The sequence below is a fragment of the Phalacrocorax carbo genome, chromosome 4 (assembly GCF_963921805.1).
Source record: "Phalacrocorax carbo chromosome 4, bPhaCar2.1, whole genome shotgun sequence".
Classification (NCBI taxonomy): domain Eukaryota; kingdom Metazoa; phylum Chordata; class Aves; order Suliformes; family Phalacrocoracidae; genus Phalacrocorax; species Phalacrocorax carbo.
In genome coordinates this window covers 61,290,520-61,313,028 of record NC_087516.1, presented here as the reverse complement: position 1 = coordinate 61,313,028, position 22,509 = coordinate 61,290,520, and the positions used below count along the sequence as shown (strand labels likewise).

Sequence of the window (22,509 nt, the reverse complement as noted above, 5' to 3'; positions counted from 1 at the left end):
GAATTTAGAGCTTTGAAAAGCAGATCCTAGGCAGTGATTAAGATGCCAAGAGAATGGGTGATGTTGTGTTATGCAGAATATTTGCAAATACTTCTTTACAGTCACACTGATACCACTGTAAGAAAAGCCCTGTGAATTAAAGATGCAGTCCAGGACCATGATATTTCCACTCCCCAAAGAGAAGAAACAACCCTTATTAGAAGTGTTTAGTGGACTTCTTATCAATACATTGCAACAGATAAAGACCTAGTGTTTGAAGGTCTTAAACCAAAAGACTTAACAATATAACAGCACGTAGCAGTGATATTTTATCAGGCACTAGGGTTTCATCATGGGTGCTAGACCCTGTCCAGCTCTTTCAGTCAATGACTGAGAAACAGATAATATTAGCACAAAAATCTGCTGAAAAAAGAGTTTTATAGCTAAAGTGCTGATCATGGAGACTCATGCATGTACATCATATCTAAGTTAATCTCAGAAATAATAAATGAAAAAAATTCCCATATTTTCTAGGATCTCCCCCCAGATCCGGTCTTTTCTTAATTCTTCATTTAAAGTAAAGACAGTGAGATTCTTTGTGGAGAGGGATATTATTTTTGTATTGACTAAACTGATATATAACAGTATTTCAGGTAAATAGAAGGAAAGGAAACATCCATTGAGTTTGCCGTAGAAAATCAGCAAATGCTGACGTATGCAAAGTGCCAATTTCCTCCCTGATGGATCTGTATGGAACATAGAAAACCTGAAAAACAAAACAAAACAAATCTGAGCCAGTAGCACATATAAATGCTGTGCTGCTGCATTTTATCCCTCAAAGACAATTTTATTGTAGGCAGCACAATATTAGTGTGCTCCATGTTTTCATCTTTATATTTAATTCACAGCTAATTTCACTCTGGAGACCAAAAAAACTCTTCTTCAAATGCATAACATGTGATTCAGCTAGTGGTCAGGGAACATGCCAGCCATCTCCTGGAAGGTTTGTTTCCATGGTCTGTGTGGAGGATACATGGTGTAGATTGTATGTAGGCACATTCATGTGATTCAAGCTCCAAAGAGTTCTCTGGAAGCTTGGAGGAAGTATTGGTTTGGGTTTGAGAAGATGTGGTATTTGATGACTCTGCTGTATAATACCTTTGGGAGCTTGGACAATCCTTTAGTTCAAAAGTGCTGACAGTTCAGTGCCTGAATACCCTAGATCTGGCCCCAAAATTTTCTGTCTGCATTCCTGACACAGCACTGACACAAGAGGTCAAGCTTTTTCTTCTGTATTTTGTTGAGACAATGAGGTCTTTGGGGATGGGATTCTTTCTCTCTTACCAGAAGAAGGAGGTTGAAAGCAATGTGAGTTAGGCTTATCAGTGCCTTTGAAATTAATATTTGGTATCTTTTATCATCTGTAGGCTCCCTAGATAAGTTTAAAATCTGGCCTGTCATCCATAGCAGTGCTATAATAGGATTGGTTCCTTAAGAATATTTCTTCAATTTTTTTCTCATCATTCTGGTATCCCAAAGTAATAAGTTTCCACCATTCCCCTGGACTGTTAAGGATCATTTAACAAGCTGATAAAGTCAGAAGGGACTGATACCAGTCCTTCAACTTGTGCACACATGTGTGTGAGTACCCCACCAAAATGTGTTACAGCCTATTGAATGGGTCTGTTGCTGGCCACACCCGGAAAGTGCTAAGAAGAACTGAAGAAAAAGTAGGTCCAAAGATTTTTTGTTTTTCTCAAAATGAACAGCCATCTAACCTTACTCTTTGTGTCCTTAAGCTGAAGTGGATGTATCTGTTGGCTCCACTTCAGCTTCCACAGTAACAGATCTTTTTCTGGCATCAGAAAAGGATACAAATTATTTTCATGTGGGAGGTGTTTCAACCAAATATCCTGGAATCAAGCCAACATTTATCAAGTACCTTGAATCACAGCTTTATGCACTTAGTGGGCATTGTCCATGGGGAGGTAATGCATCAGCAGGGAGAGAAGCTTAGTACACAAAGAAGGAGAATAACATCACAAATCAATAAACGCAATTGTATTAAACATGCTGCCCAGGAATGCTTTCCTCTGTCAAGAAAATATTCATATGCAAACTATTACAAGTTTAAAAAATTAACCAATGGTAGGTAGTTCATAGTTCTTTGGTATGCAAGCAGTCAGGACCCTGAGCTCCATTTCAAATACCTGCTTGTCATATCCTTGGTCCAGGACATCGTGAGATTTCCCAGCAGCAGATTATTATATAGCTGAGTTCATTTGAAAAGGCACATGTGTTTCAAGGAGTCTTAAATGCAGTGCTTATAAACGAAATAGATGGGAATGCACTTTGCAATGTTTTGGTTAGTCAAAATCAGAAAGCTTTGAGATATTATCTTTTTAATTTATTAGTGTCCAGGAGGATGCTGAATTTAGAATCCCTGGACCCTTCTAATCCCTTATAGTTTTGTGCTGGGATCAAGCTCAACACAGCCAGTTAAAGACAGAGGGGGCTTTGTTATTTTTGTTACACTCAGACTGGGTAGCCAACCTGTTAAATGAAGATTACTGCCTTGGTTATTGCTATAGCTAGAAGGTCCACAGTCATTGGGCAGGGAACTACTGCAGGAGTGAGGATATCGTGGGGGCTCCTGCAGTCTGGGAGAACTGGGTCCCTGTTCTGGACCCTGAACACATGGTTCCTGGCATCTCAGCCTGGAAGCTCCAAATTTTTGGCATGGGAGATAATGAATGAATGTAGTATCTGTGACACTCATATAATGTAACATCAGGTGTTGGTATAAGACATAGAGACCACACTGAAACCAACCTAATGCTTCCCACATGGTAGTCCCGTGTGGTTTTCATGTGTTCCATTTCTGAAGTAAAAGTAGTGTGTTAGGGTGGCCTGGTGGCACTGCTCAGAGGGCATAGACCTGAGGCTGTTCAGACATATGGCATGAGAGATTGCCTATGTTTTCTCCATCTTCTTTTGTGGTTTTCTGTTGTCTTTCCCTTAGTTTGTTTCCTCTTATTTTTGAGGCTGAAGCAGTGGGACAGTTCTCACTGTGGTAGGCTAGGAGGCACCGTTGCCTAGACTTTGCATCTCAGTTAAACCCGTGCACAGTGAATTAAAGTTAGTAGGAAAACTGTTTGCCTCTGTTTTCTGGCTTTGCCACCCCCCACTTTTTCAGAAGGCCTTCCCTACTAGTTAGATGCCATAGTTTCTGTCAATAGAAGCTCATAACAAAGCCTGTACCAGAGCGTCTCCTAATTGAGCATCCTTCCATTCTTTGTTTTCTTTTTCATTTCTCAGCTCCTTTAGTGTTGTCTTAATAGTAGTTTTCTCTGAAGACTACTTTTCAGGGATTCTTTTCAGATAAATTGGTGTAGAAATGATCATAACATAGCTTCTCTCTCTTTTTTTTTTTTAAATGCACAAAATTATCTCAATTGGCATTAAGTTCAGGGAGTCACAAGGCCAAATGTGCCTTCATAAATCTGAGATGACTTCACTGAAGTCTTTGAATTTACAGTCTCTTAACAGAGAGCACAGGTTGACCCCAGAGCCCACAATATTAGCTCTAATGGGAAATTTAGAATTTTCTGGTACACTGAATTCAGTGACATGTTGGTTGGGTTATCTGAGGATGGAAAGCAAATGTTTGCTGCACCATAGCATTTCCTTCCCCTCCGTATACATGTCTGCTCTGTTTGAATGGTGAATTACAGTGACTGAGATCCAGGGTGATCATGTTAATAACCAGGGTTGAATTCAAAACAGCAAGTTTGCTGGGAGGATTTTTCTTTCCTCTTTCAAGTGCAGGTGTTCGCCAGGGCTTGAGCTTATTTTGGGTTTTGTTATTTCCGTACTAGCCTTCCTAAGGGCTTGTCTGTGGCTGCAGCACTGTCCAGTGGCTTCTCACTGTCACAGCTACTTCCTACAACGTTACCCCAGTGATTACCTGGGAGCAGCAGTAATCAACAGTAAGGCCCCAGGCCATTAACACAGGAATGCTTGGGGTGAGGGGTAGTGGTGTGTGGAATCCTTTAACTTGCACAATGGTACTCTGGATGGCAGTACTCATCTTGTGCTCAACCTTTTTCATTAGGTTTTTGCTTTCAGACTGCAATTTATTAACATGCAAATGACTGGCATTATGTGGCTTGGTCATGAAGGTTCCCAGGCGAAGTGCTTTCTTTTTACTTGTTAACTTCTTCACAAATGGAATTCTGCTTCTGCAGTGCCCCATCTCTTATTTGTTTGTTTACAATATCAGTCACATCCTTATTTTCCCTTGTCTCAGGGATGTGTGTTTGTTTGCACTCTTCTATCAATGATAATCAAGTATCTGATCAAATCTACATCTCTTTGTCTTGATTTTGAGGAGCTTGCTGATTAACGAGGGAGGGATAATATAGAGAATGCAGTAGAAAGGCTGTTCATTCAGTGAGGTCTGTAAACACAACACGATGTGTTAAACTCCACCCCAAACGTGCTTTCCTTCCATGTCCTGCTGTCCCCTGTTGATCCATTCATGCCTTTCCCAACTTTGTTTTCAGACCCTCACTCGGAGAAATGTTGGCCTTCTGGGGAGGACTGAGGAAGTCAAAGCTGCAGTCCTGTCTCTGCCAGTGTCCTGCTGAATCCCGGCTTCCTGCTGTGGTGCCTGGAGTACTGTCATGTTAGTCTCTCCGGCCAGGTCTGTGTCATACTGTTGTACTTGATAAGTGGGCCAAGTAACATGGGCCAGTGCAGCTGAGCCAGGTGCCTGTGTTCTGCTGTGTCAGCAATCTGCTCTTCTTCTGACCAGGCTGTGGGCTACCCAAAATGCCAGGACAGGCACTGCTTCTATACGCAGCTAGTCTGTAACTAGAATGCCAGTTGTCAAAGGGTGCAGGTAAGCCAGGAGCACCATAAGCATACCTGTCAAAAATAGTTGGTAGATAGGACATGTTGCCACCTGGCATATACTGGAGAAGTATCCAAGCTACTATAAAGCGTTGCAGGGCCCATATGAGGAAAAAAGGCAGGCTAAGGTCAAGCCTTGTTTTCTTCAATGTCCTGAACAGAATTTGGCCACAGTCAAATGAAGTATAAAACTTGACTACTGCAAAGCAACCTCACACAAGCTTTGACCTGCATGGTAGGGCAAATGCCTCCTGCATTATATAAACACCAACCCAGCTCCCATAGCACCATCATCCATGTCACCAATTCAGTGATAACCACATTGTAGTAATCTGCAAATATTTAAATTATACACGATTGGCTTGTCAGTTTTGTCACATATGTTTATAGGCAAACAGATCTTATGACTAGCGCTTCCAAAAGTCACTAAGAATGTGTCAGTGCTGAACACTCAGCAGGTTTTGTTGGTTGGGTCTGACTTGAATGTTAATCATGGTTTTCCTCAGATGAGCATTAAATCTCTTCTGCTTCTGGAGACCAACATCAAAATTCAAATATTTAATTTGCTCGTTGACATTTATTAAAATAGCTTCGTGCTTGAATATCAAGTTAAGGCAATGGCAGCTAATTTTGTTAGTCTAGATGACGTTGGAAGTAAATTTAAATCTGATTGAGAAGCATTTAATACTAAGAAAAGGAGGGAATGAAAGGTCAATGGTATAAAATGTTGATATCTTCAAACACAGCAGAGTTTAAGTAAGGTTTGGCTTTTGAAGTAACTGAATGAAGCCTCAAAGACAGTTGCAACAGGGATATTTCAAAAGGTTTAGAGAGGGGTCTTCGAATGCTTCCCAAAATATGTCTCAGAGTCCTAACAAGGCAGAGACCTCCTCTTGCCTAGAGATGAAGTAAGGGATGTTTGAAGCCTCTCAGACCACTTATGTTTAAGTCTTACTCTTCAGCCTGAAAATTCATGGGTTGGGAGGTTAAATGTGAATATGTCCTGTGAGCATTTCACTTTCCCAGAGGAGAAAGTTGCTAATTCAAAGGCTGCCATTTAAGTGGGAAAATATATACATATATACGTACATATATTGTAGAAAGCCCTCATTTTGAATATTAAGTAAATAAGGTCCTTTAACTTCCAAATAATATGAGGAAAGGCATTTACAAGTATAGATGTGAAGGAAAGGCTGTGTTTTTCAGGTAAATTGAAAATATGAGAAGGATGGACAAGAATACTTTTTGACCTCTTTAATCACCTCTTCATGTAAGTCTCCTATTAATAACTGGCTTATAGGGCGTAATTCCAGTTTTACACCACTTGCTTACATGATTGCTTGTACTGTTGGCCTGGAACACTGAATTGTGACTTTATTGTTAAATTCCTTTTCATTGTGAAACCATGCGGCTGTAACTGAGAAAAATGTGTTTAATCCCCTAGGGGTAGGGATCAACTAGAGGCATGCAAGTACAAAGGATTATTTTTTTTCTTTTTAAGAAAAGCTTCTGTATATTTACAGATCAGTAGATTGGTACTTATTTCTTCAGTAAACAATGAGGGGCTAGTCCTTTCTGCAAACAGTGTGAGGTTTGTTCTGAGGGTTTCTGTATTGGTTCTGTTTCACGGCATTTTTCTGGAAACACTTCTTTTGGACCCCTCTGAGGGGGTTTTGCTGTTTTCTTAATCTTGGCTGTCATGCTGAGCTAGCAATGACCTGCTGAAGAGGAGACTCACTAGCGAAGTGAAACTTCCCAATCTTAAAATACAGCTGTCAGCCAATGTGCACAGGGGTCCAATGACTCACACCAGTTTGAGTAAAGCTGGTTGTTTACCTAGGAGATACTGTTCTGGATTCTCAGTAGAGTGTCCTACTGAAAAGCCTGAGAATTCATAAAACTTCTCAGACTGAGAGTCAGTTTGAATTAACCCCAACTGGTGTTTCACACTGGAAAGCTCTATTTCAGGAATGCATGAGAGGTAACATCTGGTCATACTGAAGAATGCAGATGAGGACATTGCTGGTGACAAACTAATGTCAAATGCCTACCTTAGGAAAAAAGGGACCATCTTATTTTGCAACCAAAGAAAACACAGATGCCAATCCCAGAGTGTTATGTGAATTACATCTGTTGCTTGTTTTTTTGGCAGCTCTTTTCTCTGAGAACTTGGAATTCTGTGTATGAAGTTTGCAGTTAGAAAGAACTTCTGTTGATAACATTGTTTTGATAAAGCTGCCTCGAAGCTCTTTAAGCAACTTTATAGATCAATATGGCTTTCCAGAGAGTAATTTTGTTCATTTATTTGTTTTGCAATTGTATGGCAAAGTACAGCAATGTTTTATTGTCTTTTTGTTACTCTCAGTTTAGTCGAAGGAACACAGAACAATTTGTTAAGGCATCTATGTTCTCATTTTTTTAACTTAATATTGAAAGGAAATGACAGTATTCATGATCACCTCAGTCATTCAAGAAGAGGAATTTGGACCAACACCTGGTTGCTCTGCAAGTACAGTTTCCCACTGCGCTAGTACTCAGCTTCTCTGAGAAGTGATGCTCGCTGCTAATTTACAGAATACCTTTAGCAGCAGATGAGCAACTTCCCATACGCTATTTGAGGAACATGCCTTTCTGCAATCTGGAAAGACCATATGTAGGAGACAGCCGAGTCTCTGTACTCTTGTAGTCTTTGAACTGAGTCCAAGCAGTGTCAGTCTTCCTAGGCCCTTTGTGCTGAGAAGGCTGCTCTTCACAGCCACTAGAAGACAACTGAAAGTAAATTGCTTGGTCACAGCAACACACCCTCTGAGATGAGATCTAGAGCTGGTTAGGAGGATCCCCATCTGAAGCCTCTCAGCATTCAGTTTTATAAAAACCAAAACTTCCCAGCCACTGTCATTGTCCTTTCTAGACCCATTTTTTGACAATCTGGCTGAAACCTCCAGGCTCAGTAGCTCTGTGGAAGTCAATCACAGGAGCTTCCAGAGTATTTAGGTTCCCTATGCCAGGTAGAACATAGCGGGGGCTTCTGGGGTTTTTTAGGACTCCCATTAGCCTGATGAATAATCAGACTTCTTGGATCTGTGGTCTTGGCAATGTGGGGATTTGAGATTGATTGGCTTGTGCTGAGGAAGGCAAAAATCATCCCTGAAATCAGGATTTTCCAGGCTTCCCATGTTCTGTGCTAGGTGGCAAAGTGTGTGTGCAAGCAATTGTATGGACTGTGGCTTTTCTTCACATAGAAGATGTCAGAGTTTGGAACCGGAAGAAATCCCATATTGAAAAAAACCAATTTGCTTACAAAGTCATATTTATCTTTTGATTATAGCTCTGTTCAGGGTATCAGAAAATGAAGCAGTTCTAGTTTGAAGCTAGATGCAAAACAGGTACTTGTCAGTCTGTCTGTAACCTCCTCATTCTGTGATCATTCAAATGGAAGTTCAGTGTGAATACCCTTCCCTATTTTGCTTCCCTCTTAGCTAATTTTTAAGGATTTGGATTTGGGCAGAACCTATTTTTTTAAGCTCTAAATTATTAGTTTGGAAGTGGTCTGAAAATAACTGTTCATTTTTCTTAAGCATGTTGAAGCTCATGATCTTTCTAGCCAACTTCAGTAGGGTTTTTCATAGGTATTAGCAAACCGCCAAGAAAACTCTTATATTTAAAGCCAGTCCCTACCCTAAAACCAGCAGGTGCATGAAGAGTTAGTGTCAGCTTCTTTAGGTAACACACCTGCTCTGGTCATGCAGGGCAAAGTGGTCTCCCAGAGGGAAGAGCAGTCCCTGGAGAACTTGTCCCCAGGACTGCTGCTTTTACTTGGCTTCTGCATTGAGTAAGAAACCACTGCAAGCAAGTCTAAAGAAGAAAGATTCAGCCTTGTTAAATATTGAAGGTGTTTTGAGCCCAAATGGATTGTTGAAGGTTACATACCTTATTTTCAAATACAAAGGCAAAAAAGAGCTACTCGGCTCTTCCCGAATTATTCTCCTTGACCTGTGCCTGGGGATGTTCCCTGTAGGAAGGTGTTGGTTCCAGCAGCTGTGAAGAAAGAAGCATCACACAAGTCTTTGTTTTTAAACTAATCTTACATAATAATTGGGCAGGTGTTCTTGCCTGTCTCTATTTGAGGGTGAGTGTGATGTCTTGGTCCTCTATAGAAGGGCTCATCAATAAAGAGCTCAGAAAGCAGCTTCTAATGATCTTGAGATCAGGCACATGTAAAAGGAGAGATAAATGTAATCGCTGGTGATACATAGTGAAAGCAGGGCTTTTAAAGTTATTTCTGGCTCCTCCTTTTGTCCTACTTCCTTGTAATTTCTCCAGCCATATCCAGGCTTAGATTTATCCAATCTTTCTCCATCCAAATACTTGCATTTACCAAGGACTGGCACAGCTAGGAGCTAATGCTGTTTGTATTTGATATAATAGAGATACAGAGCTGAAAGACCTGACATTTCTGCCAGCTGGGTCTAAGCCTTCTCGCTATCTATCTTTGCAGCTGTATGTAGATGCCAGACTGGATAGGGAAGGAGATTTGCTCTTTTTTTTATGGTGCATTGTTATATGTTTATCAGCTCCAGCAAGAGAAGGAAAATTCACTAGAACTGAGTACTTTCATGAACACTATGCAAAATCTTGGCATTATATTGTGGGTTTTCTCCACTGTTAATTAAACTTTCATGGTTGTGTCCAGCCCCTTTGCCTTTGGGACAACATTGAAGATGTAGGCTTAAATGTGAGCTAAATCCTTCTTATAAACTACATGAGAATCACAGGGCCGTGGACAGCGTGTTATAAGTCTATTGAAAAAAAATTTTTCGCAGTGTAGTTGCTGCCATCCCATAACTTGTCTGCTTTGGCAGGCAGTGGGAAGCGCACAGCTGTCTCTAACTAGTTGTCCACTCTTGCCATCCATTGTAATATATGTATGTGGCCAGCTTGCTCTCATATTGTGAAGTAAACTGTTTTTAAACTAAGACAGGTATTGATAGAGCTGGTTAAAATGCTTGGCTTTTTTTATCTTGTTAGGTCAAGTGTTAGGGAGAGGTGAAGTGGGTACATTAGAGAAAGCAAGGTTTTATGTGTTCCTTAGTTCCCAGGTGGGCAGGGTAGGTGTCAGATACTTAGCTAACCTCTTTATTCTCAAGTCCTGAAGTGTGGGACATGGGTCTCTGCCCTCGGCCTAGCGTATGCCATGTTATCATCTCAACGCCCAGATGGACCTGTTGCCTGCGAACTCGAGTAGATCATCCCAGCTGACTGAATCTGTTGTATTGCACACACCTCCGCGGCTGCAAAAAGATTTTTGTGTTTGGGGGGAGAAATTGATCTGCATATACTTAATTTTTGTTTTTGCAATAGCTCTGCTTTGCCAATTATGCTATAAACAAACTGGTGTGTAGGAAGGTAATATATAGTATGTTCCTGGCTGTCCTCTCTGTAGCAGGAACCATGTAGGTACCGTGTCAGAGCATCTCCGGGGTTACAGTTTGTTTCACAAGCTGGTTGGGAAAATAATTGACATACCTGCATGCCTGCAGCACTCTGAGTATACAGCAGGAGAGTAGATTTCGTGGCTTTAAAGCCACATGCTGTGTTTTGGAAACTCATCACTGCCTCTTCAATCTTTGCAAATGGGCACAAGCAAGGACCTGATGGATTGTTTTACCAGGAGCCAGCTGTCATATATTGGTATGTCAGACTATATTCAGCTTCCTTAAACCTCTGCTTTCAACCAATACATGCTATAAAGAAAAAAAATAAAATCAAACCAAAGTTTGCTGTACAGATAAACTCGATTCAACTCCAAGGGTAAGAGGATATAATTTTCAGACCCATCTCTGCCAGTAAGGAGTCTGGAGGAAAAGATTTGTAAACAAAGGATGCAGATAAATAGCTGAAGGGATATATGCAAGCACAGTAGATGAGATGCTTTGGAAAATCCTACTATATTCCCAGTCGTGTTTCTTTGCTAGCCTACAGCCCATGTTTCAAACGCTAACTGAAATTAAAAAGCAATTTTTAAAGACATTCTGAAGTCAAATAGTAATCTTCAGTAGAATTTAGACTCCTAAGTGATTTCCACAAATGGATCTTAAGCTCCTAAAGCATGTAGGTGCTTTTGAAAATTTTACCCTGTGCGTCTTATTATTGACACTTATTTTGAGTTGCCAGGCAACAAAATGCTGGTTCCTTCCTCATGTCTTAGGCCTATGCACTGCTGGGAACTTAAATAGAGCAGTCCCCTTTCCTGAGAAGTGGCAATGCTTGACGACACATTTCAACTTAGGGAAAGTGAATGTGACATGTAAAGTGAAGGGGCAAAAAAGGAATTGGTCTTTCTTTCTAAAAATACTTAAGGAAATGGTTTGAGATAGTGAAGGTAACCTACTACACAGATCATCCATTCTCTCGTATCAACGGAAGAGACCCCTTTGGAGGCATTTTATAGCCTGTGGGGACACATCAGTACGCAGTCCCTCCAGGGAAATGGTGCCACAGAACCATCTCGTCTGGTGTCCTTAAACTCTTTCCTAATCCTTCAGAGCTGCTGTAACAGAAGCTGACTGTCCCTTGTAATTTTTCTCCTACTAAATCATTCCATGTCTTATTTGCTCTGGTAATACACCTACCTTTCTATTTTATTGTTTCTGTTTTAATGTCTTGGTTTTTCCCTCCCCATTCTCTCAGGGCTTTTTCCCCGAACCCCAAATCCTGTCACAAGGAAAAAAAAAAAAAAAGAGAAGTAATCCTGTAATCGATAAACCTTTTTGTTTGACTGACTGATTTTTTTTCAGATGCTTTATTCTCTTCCATAAGAGAAAACTGACACAGTTATCATTTGCTAAATGCATGAATTATTTTTCCTGTTGCTCACTCCAAATATATTTTGCTGTTCGGGAAAGGCAAGTAGTTTTTCACTTTAGAAGCTTGTGTGTTCTAAGTCATAAACAAATGGAAGGTTTCATATCGCAACAACAGTGAAAAGGTATGACTGAAGAATAAAGATTCCACTAGGAGATAATGTGTGTGTGAATATGTGTATCTATCAATAGATGGTGAAGGCAGAACAGTTTGATTTGTAGGAGATGATGGTTGTCAGTAGGCTCTCAGGTAGCTGGTATCTAGTTCTTTAGTCCTGAATTTTTTTTAACTGTTTTCCAAGGGAAAGACTCAGGCAATTACACTCTTCCATAACTTTAAAATCTCCTGGCTCGGTTGGAAAGAGGAATATTTAAGGTCATTGTGTTCTTAAGTGCTTCATGAGAACTGGTGGCTGGAAGAGGTGAGCTATGCAGATCACTGGCTTTGCTGAGGGCAGGACTCCAAACTTAGCCCTTAGAAATTGTTAGGCAATAGCTAGCTCAACTGCTGGCTTGCTTGTACTGAATACTGTAATCTGCATGAGTTTTGCTGTAGAATATCCACAGTGTACAATAGCTTCTGCCAGGCAGGGTTGTCCAAGATAAAAAGAGGTATGGGGGATGTGTAGGAGTTACTAGCATGGGGCATCCATCCTGTAGGTGCAGGATACCCACTTTCACTGGCTTCACTGCTCACTGGACAGCTTGTTTGGGCTGTGTTTTGTTTTCCATGCAACTTCAACAAACACCAAATTATTCCAATAATATATAACACTGCTGAAAGGTCTTAATGGGATTCACCCCCAGGAGAGTTGGCTTGTGGTTTTAAATGTTCTTACCTATTAAAGTGTGTATTATAGTATAAAATGTACTGTGCACTGAATGCACTAAAACAAACTATGGAGTACAGCCTTTTATTTCTCCAAATAATTCACCATGACTTCTTGGCTATCTTAGAATAAAGTTGGAGGTAGAAGGTGACAGCTTTTAGGTGAGATACAGATCCTTACATGGAAGAGCAAAGCAACAGCTGGTGACATTGTTAGGTGGAGTTTCCATACAGGGTGAGTTACTGGGTTTCTTGTCATTAGGAAGACCATCATGTAGGAGATGCCCTTTTCTTGGACTCCAAGAGAAATTAATCACTCCAGTTACCTGAAGAATTTCATAAGGTCCTATCAAGAGGCAACAGCTTCTTTCCTATGCCACTACAGAAAGCCTGATTCTGACTTCTGATAAATTTTCCCTTGTACTGGGGAGAAATTCCACTGGGTGGAAGTTAACTTTTGTGGGTGTGGGATCTAGCCAGTGTAGCCCAACTGGATGTCTTAGTGAGGAGGTAGGGCGTCTTAGTGAGGAGGTAGGGCATCTTAGTGAGGAGGTAGGGCATCTTAGTGAGGAGGTAGGGCATCTTAGTGAGGAGGTTCCATTCATGCTTCTGGGTACTGTACTTTTTGTTTAGCTGTAACTATGGAGTTTTCTATAAAATGTTTGGCTTCTTTATCAAAGTGTGGTTTGGGATAGTACCATATTCTATGTAGCTTAGCTTGCTACTTCTTTTATTCAGGGGAGAATTAACCTGCTTTAGACTCCTCAATATGGGTTTTCACTACTCTTAAAAGGAAGTTGTGTCCCCACCTTGAAATCTTACTCCTTCTGTTTTATGAAGTGCTAGATCTATTCCTAGAAGCATTAATAATGTATGCACTTTGCAATTTCAATATTCAAATACTGAAGACACCTGGTATGTGAGAATCTATTTAAGTTGATAAAGCAAAGCTAGATGAATAGGATTATCTGTTTCCTAAGCATACTGAACACAATGGCATATAAATCTTATACCTGCAATGCTCTTTATGAAAATGTCTGAGAACGTGCTTTAGTTCTCACTTGGAAGTACTAGAATTGGCATTAAAAAGCATAGAATTCTTAAATTAAGAAGTATATTAATGGTTAGCTAATTGTCCTGTTGGATATCTAGGTTGCCAATACCTTTTTGGGAGAGCTGAGTACAGGGCATGGGAAATGTCATAGAAAAAATGCCAGAGAGAGAATAAGAAAGTTTCCAATGCTGGATTCTTCTTCTGGGAAACCATAATCCAAATCCTTCCTCCAATCTGGGAAGTGACATCAGACCTTACACTGACCACTGTGGCTGCAGAGAACCTCAGCCTGAAGGACAACACTTCTTGTGCACTTCACTTGACTTAGAGAAATGTGCTAATGAATCATCAGCAGAGCTACTTTAGCCCCAGGACATTCATCAGACTTCACAGCCACATCTTCATCTGCTTTTGCTGAGGCACAGCAGGAGAGTGCTGGCTGGATCAGAGCTCAGGGAGTAGCGCTGCAGGGCCTGAGCTTAGCACTTATGTTGCTGCAGGCTTCCTTTTATTTAAGAACAATAGCTCTTTCTGAATTTGCTGGTATGAGGTGAGCATGCCACAGATCTGAAATTTAAGTTGTTCTGGAAAATTTCTCCAGTGTTTTTGGATGGTCTAACTGGAAAAGTGCCTTGCTGGGGAAGACTGGAAACAAACGTTGCATGGGGAGATGAACTGGAGTTGGGGTAGCTGATGTGTAAGAGTTTTCCCAGGCTTTTTATATTGGATGGCATGGAAGAATCATCCAAGCTAACTCTTCTCTGGAAGACACTTTATACGGTTCAAAAAAAAGCCATCCCCTTACAGGGCATGTGATCCTACATGCCAATGTGCGTATTCTTTCTAGCATGCCTTCCTTTGAGAGTGACTTGCCTCCCTCATTTGATCCTACCATGCAGGCTGGACTTCGTGTTTTGAGTCTGATTGTACCTTAAATGCCACCTGATCAAACTGGGCTTTCTCTGGAGTCTTTTCAATCACATCACATCTCATTTATGGTTCAGAAAGACATATAAGTATGCACCTTACCAGCTTGGAATAATCCTATTAGTCTCAATGGGTTTGCTCATACACTCCAAGCTGGAAGGTGCATTTTTTTAAATGAAGGCCTTTGTAATGAACACGGCATGAGGAAAATGCAGCTTTTGTTCCTTTTGATTACTTAGAAAACTCACTCTGACTCTGAGAAAAAGCTTAATCAGGCAACGTTTCCAGGAACATTAAGAGAAATTTTAATTAATAAACATGCCCATCATAGGGGGGCCATTGCCTAGGAAAAGTAGGTGATGTTAACACTCATTGAAAAGACAAAGTTTTAAGTATTCCAATCAAAATTAAAATGCTATTGGTACTTGCAATTGTCACATAAGAAAGAATAGAGAAGCAATAAGATGCTCAAAGGCTGGATTCCTCCTGATGTCAGTAGCAAAACTCTTGTCTGCTTCACAGCAGTCTGGTCTTGCCCTCTTTTCTGTATCTAGCAAAGGAAGTGAGCATGATGTCCTGAATGCTGCTATCTGGGAAGTGCAATGTATATAGGCTTTTTAGAGTGTGGTTTTTTGTGGACTTGTGTTTTTTGTTTAAAGCACAGCAGGGCTGTTGCTCTTTGGATTGTGCACAACACAGGTTTATCTCCTTAAGCTCTTACCTATCTCATACCAGAGTGTGGTGTTCTGACCAATGTCACCAAACTGGAATCATAACAATGTAATCCTGCACAGGTCTTCTAGGTTTTAACTATGATTGTTATAACCAGGTTGTGAGGGAACATAAAGAAGACAAGAAATAAAGGAGACGTGTTCAGAATTCAACTGGGATTATGGGGAAAGCTGGGGAAAGAAGTAACAAACACGTCCTTCCCTGTCTGTATACCTCTCATTATAAAAGCAGCATCACCTCCCACAGTGAGAAAATGAGTGAACTGCCTGGTTTCCTGAGGGCAGCTGGTTCCCTCAGGAGCTGAAATAAGCTCGGGCCTTACTTCAGAAAGTAATAATAGAAAATGCCCAAAAAAGAAATTTGGATAAAGGAAAAAAGCTCCTGAGATCTTTGCTGAGAGATAGGAGAATTTTAAAAACAAATGGTAGCAGATACAACACACTTTGCAAGTCACAGAATTATAGTTAAGGCCCTACCACTGCTCTGTTGCTTCCACAAACTGGCCCTGCCTTCTGGCTATCATGGGAGGAGTGCTGAGACCATGAGAGAGCTCAGCAAGTGGAGACAAGGATGAAGGGGTATTGTGCCTATCAGCCCACCACAAACAGACCTGCAACTCTACGGTTTGTGTGTGAGGGCTCTGGGGAAGGGAAGTATGGTCATGTCCTTGCTGCTGGCTGGCTGCATGCCTCTAAAACATGCGAGAGATTCCTCTCTCAGCCATATGCAGCAGTGATGGCAGCAACAGTGTTTTGTGCAAAGGGAAGGGACAGAGAAGCTGCTTGCTGTTGGTTGCTTTAGAACTTGTCTGCAGGTACCTAACTGCAACTGGAGCTCCCTGAAAACCTCACCCTGTGTGTGGCTAACATAGGAAATCTGGCTTTCAGCTCCATAATATCATGATCCAAGGCAGATGCTTTACAACATTGCCTGTAAGCTGGTGTTTACGAAAGTACCTCGTGGAGCACTTTTTTCAGTACCTATGACTGAAAAGGTATTGGTTTATTGTATCCCAAAGTACTGTTAGTCATTACCTCTTTAAAATCTTAGGTTTGATTCAGGAGACAATTCCTTATCTTGGGCTAAAACTTTCAGTGTTAATTAGAATATTAATTTAGTAAATAAAGGTTAGAAATTCTTTAATGCTTTACGTAAGGCATAAGAAAACTTAATGTCAGGGTTGTAAACAGTGTTGCTGCTAAACAGAGAGGAAACACTTCCAGCTGGAGTCTCTGAAATGTAAATGAGCCTATTTTATCCCTTGATCTTCACAAACCTCTCACCATGTTGCCACTACAGAAGAGGAGAAAAATAATTCTAGTATCGCTTCCAAAGAGACCATGTGTTTATTGAAACCAGCCTAGAGCTAGGTATGGGCACACTGCTTAGTGCAGTTTGTAGCATTATTTTTTGTTTAGTATAGACTCTTCACAAATGGTAGCTTGCAGCAAAATCTGGTTTTGTACTGACTCAGATGGAATCACAATGGGTCCGAGCTGCTATTTGTGTAGAGTTGCTTCACAGGGGTGTTGACACAAATGCTAAATGTACACTTACCAAAAACATCCGGTGTTGTTATCATATATGTAGATATTGAGAAAGCAGAACACAGCCTTGAACTGATGTTCTTGTGAATGTGGAGAGCAAACCAATGAAACAGCTGAGTGGCCTGTCTGATGTTATGAAGTCTTGCAGATCCTTAGTAGGAACATACTGTTGGATCTCACAACATGCTTTGATTTACAGCTTACTCCTGTCCAGATCCCTTAATTATGTTGAAAGGTTGAAAAGCAAGGCACAATATGAACCTTTGTGGGTAGATCAATGAAATGGAACAATTTATGAGATGGACTCTGCTGTATAGAGCTAAGAAGAACAAAACTAGAAGGGTTGAATAATCCTGATCTGATGATTTTGCAGGACAAGTGAAGACTCTACTGAAGCTACTTGTATTTCAAAGGGCTTAGAGGTGGAAGGAGCCAGCGAGGGGCCTGGAGAAACCATGTCTCAAGGAATGTTGGGAAGGTAGGGTTTTTTAAGAGAATGAAACACTAGCATTTTTGCCTTTTTTCCACTAGAGGGTAGAATCTCCTGTGGTTTACAGCAGTTATGGGAGTGCTTATTTCACAAGCCCTCTAGACATCTCCACATTTGGAAGATAAATAATTCTCCACCAGTTTCATCTGCTGGATTTGAGACTGGGAGTTTGAATGGCAACTGAGTTGCAGCTTCACTGAGGGGGACCGTAGCTGCTCTGTGATAATCAAATTTGGTTTGCTTGACACATAATGGGATTATTGATTAGACACCCGCAGCTTGCCATTTCAAATCACATCTCCTCTTCATTTCCAAGGGATGATTGACATAGCCTAACATGCTCAGCATCATTAAATGGAAACAGTTATTTACGATGTTGCATCAGAATTTATCACTAATTCCCAGATCTGACAGAAAAGAATCACTTTGTGTGCAAGGCATTTTTATCTTGCCATTAAAAAGTGTATCAAATCTTTAGGTAAGAACTGAAGCTGAAATTCTTTGCTAGTCTATATCCAGATAATCTCTTCTGCAAAACTGAAGCAGGGAGTGGCAGGACATGTGTTAAAGTTCCTGATCCTTTAGGTAACTTCTGACATATTGTGGTTGCTCCAGATGTCGATCCCAAGTCAGAGTATGCTTATGCTAAACATCATCTTTATGAAATTCTCATAGGCTTTCATTTCCCCATACACCATTAATAGCAGCAGCACCAACCATGGGCAGATTTTAGTGGCCAGCTAACATGTGCTATGTGAGTCTTCATTTAGGAATTCATAAGGCATTGCTTCCATTCGAAGGAGGTGATATTTACCAGGAACAAGTTTAATCTGCTTTTATTACCTCCCCCTTTTCTTGAGGAGAAAGGTGCACGACACCCAAAATTGTAAAGGAGAGGCTGTGAAGGGGTACTGTGCTCTTGCTACTGACCTGAAGCTGTTCGATTTTTTTGTCCTGAATCTCAAGCATTTCTCCTTCAAAATCTCCCTCTGACAATTTGAAAGAGCTGAACTGGAATCTTGCCAGACAGAATGATTTTACTTTAAAGTAGCTGTACATAAAATCATACTGTTCACCCAGGTCTCTTGCAGAGGCTCATGCCATATTCTGCCAATGGGGCTAAATAGCTCTTCTGGTTAAAACTATATTTGATATTTCTTGTGACCAGCCTCCTTGACCTTGTGACAGTACCTCTATGTATGTGATACACCACCAGCCCCACAGCTGGACTTGTCTGGAACACCTCGGTAATACAGAGTCCCGTTCTAGACTTCATACTTCTAGAAGCGTTGTGAGGTTGGAGGACATTTGAAGAAAAAACACATGGTTAAATGGGCTGGAAAAATATGCATAACACAGAGAGACTCCAGGAGCTCTCTGTGTTAGTCTCATCAAAGCAAAGATAAATGAGCAACTTCCTTGTAGGCTATAATTACCTCTAAGGGGAACAAAAACATTGATAATTGACAGCATTGAGCTTGACCCTAGGAAATAACAAAATCCAGTAGCTGGAAATTGAATTTTGGAGTGGAAATCAGATACAAAAGTTTAACCCTGTGCTTAACTAACTATTGGAGTAATGAAGTTGAAGTTGCAAGATCCGTGTTTTTAAATCTGAATTGTGTTTTTTTTTTTTTCCTTAAAACATACACTCTTTTTCTAATTAAGTTTAAGTCTTTGGCCTGTATTCTCTCAAAGAAGGGGCCAAGAGGTTTTAAGAGCTTAGCTCTTGTTTTGGCAGACAGAGGCCGTGCAGGTGATAATCCTGTTTGAAAGGCATCCTCCATCTTTAAGCTTCTAAAAAGGGTGAGCACTGCACTTTCGAAAATCTGGTCCCAACTGTGGGATTTGAGACTTTGAAGGATTAAGGCCGTGAAGCTGAAGAGCAAATTCATTTCCCTCTCTTTCCATCCATTAGCATGGTAATGGGTCTAGAGCAAACCAGACCCTATATTTTTAATTCCCCTGTCATTTCCTGGCTTGTATTCTGTCATGCCTGGAATTTCCACAGCTGTATTTGCATTATACCTGAGATTTAGGCTGCCTACAAATCCCACCTGCCCAAGCAGAATGCAACATGAAGGCTAAACCTAGTCACACAGCACATCTGCAAATGCTGTAAGCAATGGATATGTTTCTTTGCCTACTCCCTAAGCTCAGTTGCAATTGTTTCCTATAAGATGTACTTCCGCATCCCTTCTGATGTACAGCAGCTGAAAGAGACTGGTAGGCATTCTTTTCCTCCATTCATTTTCCTTTGCCCTAAGTGTCCCTCCCCACATGTTTCTTTTTTAAATAACTCATTGGACCAAAAGGGTTCCTTTCTGCCCTTGGTCTGGATTTATCAACATCCACCTACCTATACAAGGCATGCATTTTTCATATTTTGCATTTGTTCCCAAACTGCATCACAATCTTCACTCACCTCTTTAAAAAAAGAGAGTCTTTCTTTATTTAACAGGCTTTCTGTATAGCATAAACCCAAAGTGGGACCATTGATATGCAGTTGAATCAAGGCATTCTCTTGGCTAACCAACAGAAATGACTTCTTTAGATTGTCCTGTTCTTCAGACGCTGCCTCAGGATCCAAGTCAAATGAGAATCAGAAAAGATGCAGCTGGGCTTTCACTCACCCTTCTTACTTGTTAGTTTTCCTCTCGTTATGAATCAAAAACCTCCATGTGATAATTACAATATCCTACCAATATTTATGCTAGCTGTCAAACTTTAATCCTTTTGCATCCTTTTTTTAGCTAATACAGAGTATGAGAAAATCTCCTGTACATACCTTAGGCTCAATTCTAAATCTCCTGTTAGAAGAAATGTCTGCATAATTTGTGACAAACTATGAATATTTTGTGGCAAAGATAAAGTAATGATTTTTGTTTAGAACAGAAATGCCCACCTCACCTAAAGTGTAATATGATTTAAAGTAGAAGCTCTGAAATCCTTGGAGGTAAAAGGAACATGTTTCTGAAATAAAACCCTAGGTTTATTTTTAGGGAAACAGGGAAGATTTCAGTCCCCTAAACAATGAATTCTGGTTCTAAATAATTGGAAATAAATTTTGCTCTCCTATGTAAGTGAGCTTGTTCTGTCACAAACACTGATTTAAAATGGTCATCTGATTCCTTGAACGAAAAAAATAGTATTTTAAAATTTCCACTTACATTTTAAAAACAGGGAGAAAAGTATTTTGAAAACAGTTTGTAACAATTGAAATCCCCAATTTTACAGGGTTTTAGCTGTTAAAAATAATGGGAGAACAATGTCCACTTTGGGGTAAGGGGAGGGGGGAATCGGAAGAATCAAAGGAGATATATGCTACACCTTCATTCAGGTATCAGGTGGTCTTACCTTTAATTTTGGTAAGAGAGAAGTCTTACCTCTATCGTATTTGACAGAAGGTAGGCCTTATTCTCATCTTGCTAGAGGAATGCACCTGTACTATGGGATCTTTGCTGTGAAGACAACAGGCTTATCTACAGTTGACTCCAAGCCCAGACCATCTTACTAGCCTTTTCAGTGGCCCCCAACCAGTCTAATTATCACAGCTCTGCTGAATTTCTAGGTATAAAGTTTACTCAGCTGTGCCCTGTCCTGCCATATAGCTGGAACCTTCCTTTATAGTCCAACAAGGATAAGTGTAAGGTCTTGCACCTGGGAAAACATAACCCAGGAGTGCAACACAGACTGGGATCCACCCGGCTGGAGAGCAGCTCTGTGGAAAGGGACCTGGGGGTCCTGGTGAGCAGGAAGCTCAACATGAGCGAACAGTGGCTGCTGCGGCCAAGAAGGCCAACAGGATGCTGGGTTGCATCAAAAAGGGCATCGCCAGCAGAGATAGAGGTCATTATCCCACTCTACTCAGCGCTTGTCAGGCCACACCTGGATTACTGTGTACAGTTCTGGTCCCCGCTGTACAAAAAGGATGTGGACAGGCTGGAAGGGGCCCAGAGAAGGGGCACCAAGATGATCAAAGGACTGGGAAGCTGCCATATGAGGATAGGCTGGGAGAGCTGGGTTTGTCCAGCCTTGACAAAAGGAGGCTCAGAGGGGATCTCATCACCATGTACCAGTACTTAAGGGGCAGCTACAAAGAAGATGGAGACTGCCTTTTCACAAGGAGTCACATGGAGAGGACAAGGGGGATGGACACAAGTTGGGGGAGATTCCAATTGGACACGAGAGGGAAATTTTTCACAGTGAGAACAGCCACCCATTGGAATAATCTCCCCAGGGAAGTGGTTGACTCGGCCACGTTGGACACCTTCAAGAGTCGTCTGGACAGGGTGCTGGGCCATCTTGTCTAGGCTGTGCTCGTCCTAGAAAGGTTGGCCTAGATGATCCCTGAGGTCCCTTCCAACCTGGGATTCTGTGATTCTGTGATTTGTGATGCACAACTTGAGTGCAAAGTAGTCTGTTGGAAAATCAATGTTTCTATGTTTAATTAGGATTGTTTCCTTCCCCATGTGCATCGCTTTGCAGTCTACATTGAATTTTGTCTGATGTTGTATTGGCCAGTCATGAAGTCTTAGATGTTCTTCCTCTGCAGTTCCTCAGGCAGTCCTCACCTCCTATACTGTCCTGAATAAATTGGTGTCACCACTGGAGATGAGAGGAGTTGTTTTTACATGAAAGAGAACTTGTCCCAGCGTCATTAGAATGAGAACAACATAATAGCATAAAAGGCCAGAATCCAATAGAGTAGAACTGGCCATAAGGGCCCAGGCTGGGATCAACGAATTTGATGGCAAGCCTTTCTCTGAAAGTGCCAGACCTCAGGCCAGACCATACACGACTTCCCAGCCAAACTGGGGACTTCTCTTCAGTGACCTGCAGGAGGGATTCAGAAAGTGTTTTGTGATGCGTCACCATCCCTTGGGTTCCTGGACCAGTGTCAGCTCATCCCTTTCTGCTTATCCTCAGAAACAAGGTTGCTGCATGTTGTACAAAGTGAAAGAAGCTCTTTTGAATGACTTCTGAATGATTTAGGTTAAACGTAAATGCCATTCCAACCGGCCTGGTCTTGCAGTATGGCTTTTGCTGTTGCTCCCAGCAGGGGATCACAAAATGCAAGGACAGGGTGTGCTCATCAATTCTTGCATATTTACAGAGAGCTCTTCCTTTCAGCTTTTTTCAGAACTTTATAATTGCTATAAATAATGTGCAAG

General features: G+C 41.1%; 1 long non-coding RNA gene across 1 annotated transcript in view; it reads left to right on the top strand.

The window, feature by feature from the left end:
• LOC135313136 (uncharacterized) overlaps window positions 1-17,324 on the top strand; it is a 51,045-nt gene extending 33,721 nt beyond the window's left edge. The window contains exon 4 of the long non-coding RNA XR_010372734.1: window positions 17,219-17,324. This is a non-coding gene — a long non-coding RNA (uncharacterized LOC135313136). The remainder of the gene's footprint in view (window positions 1-17,218) is intronic.
• Window positions 17,325-22,509: the final 5,185 nt, after the last annotated feature.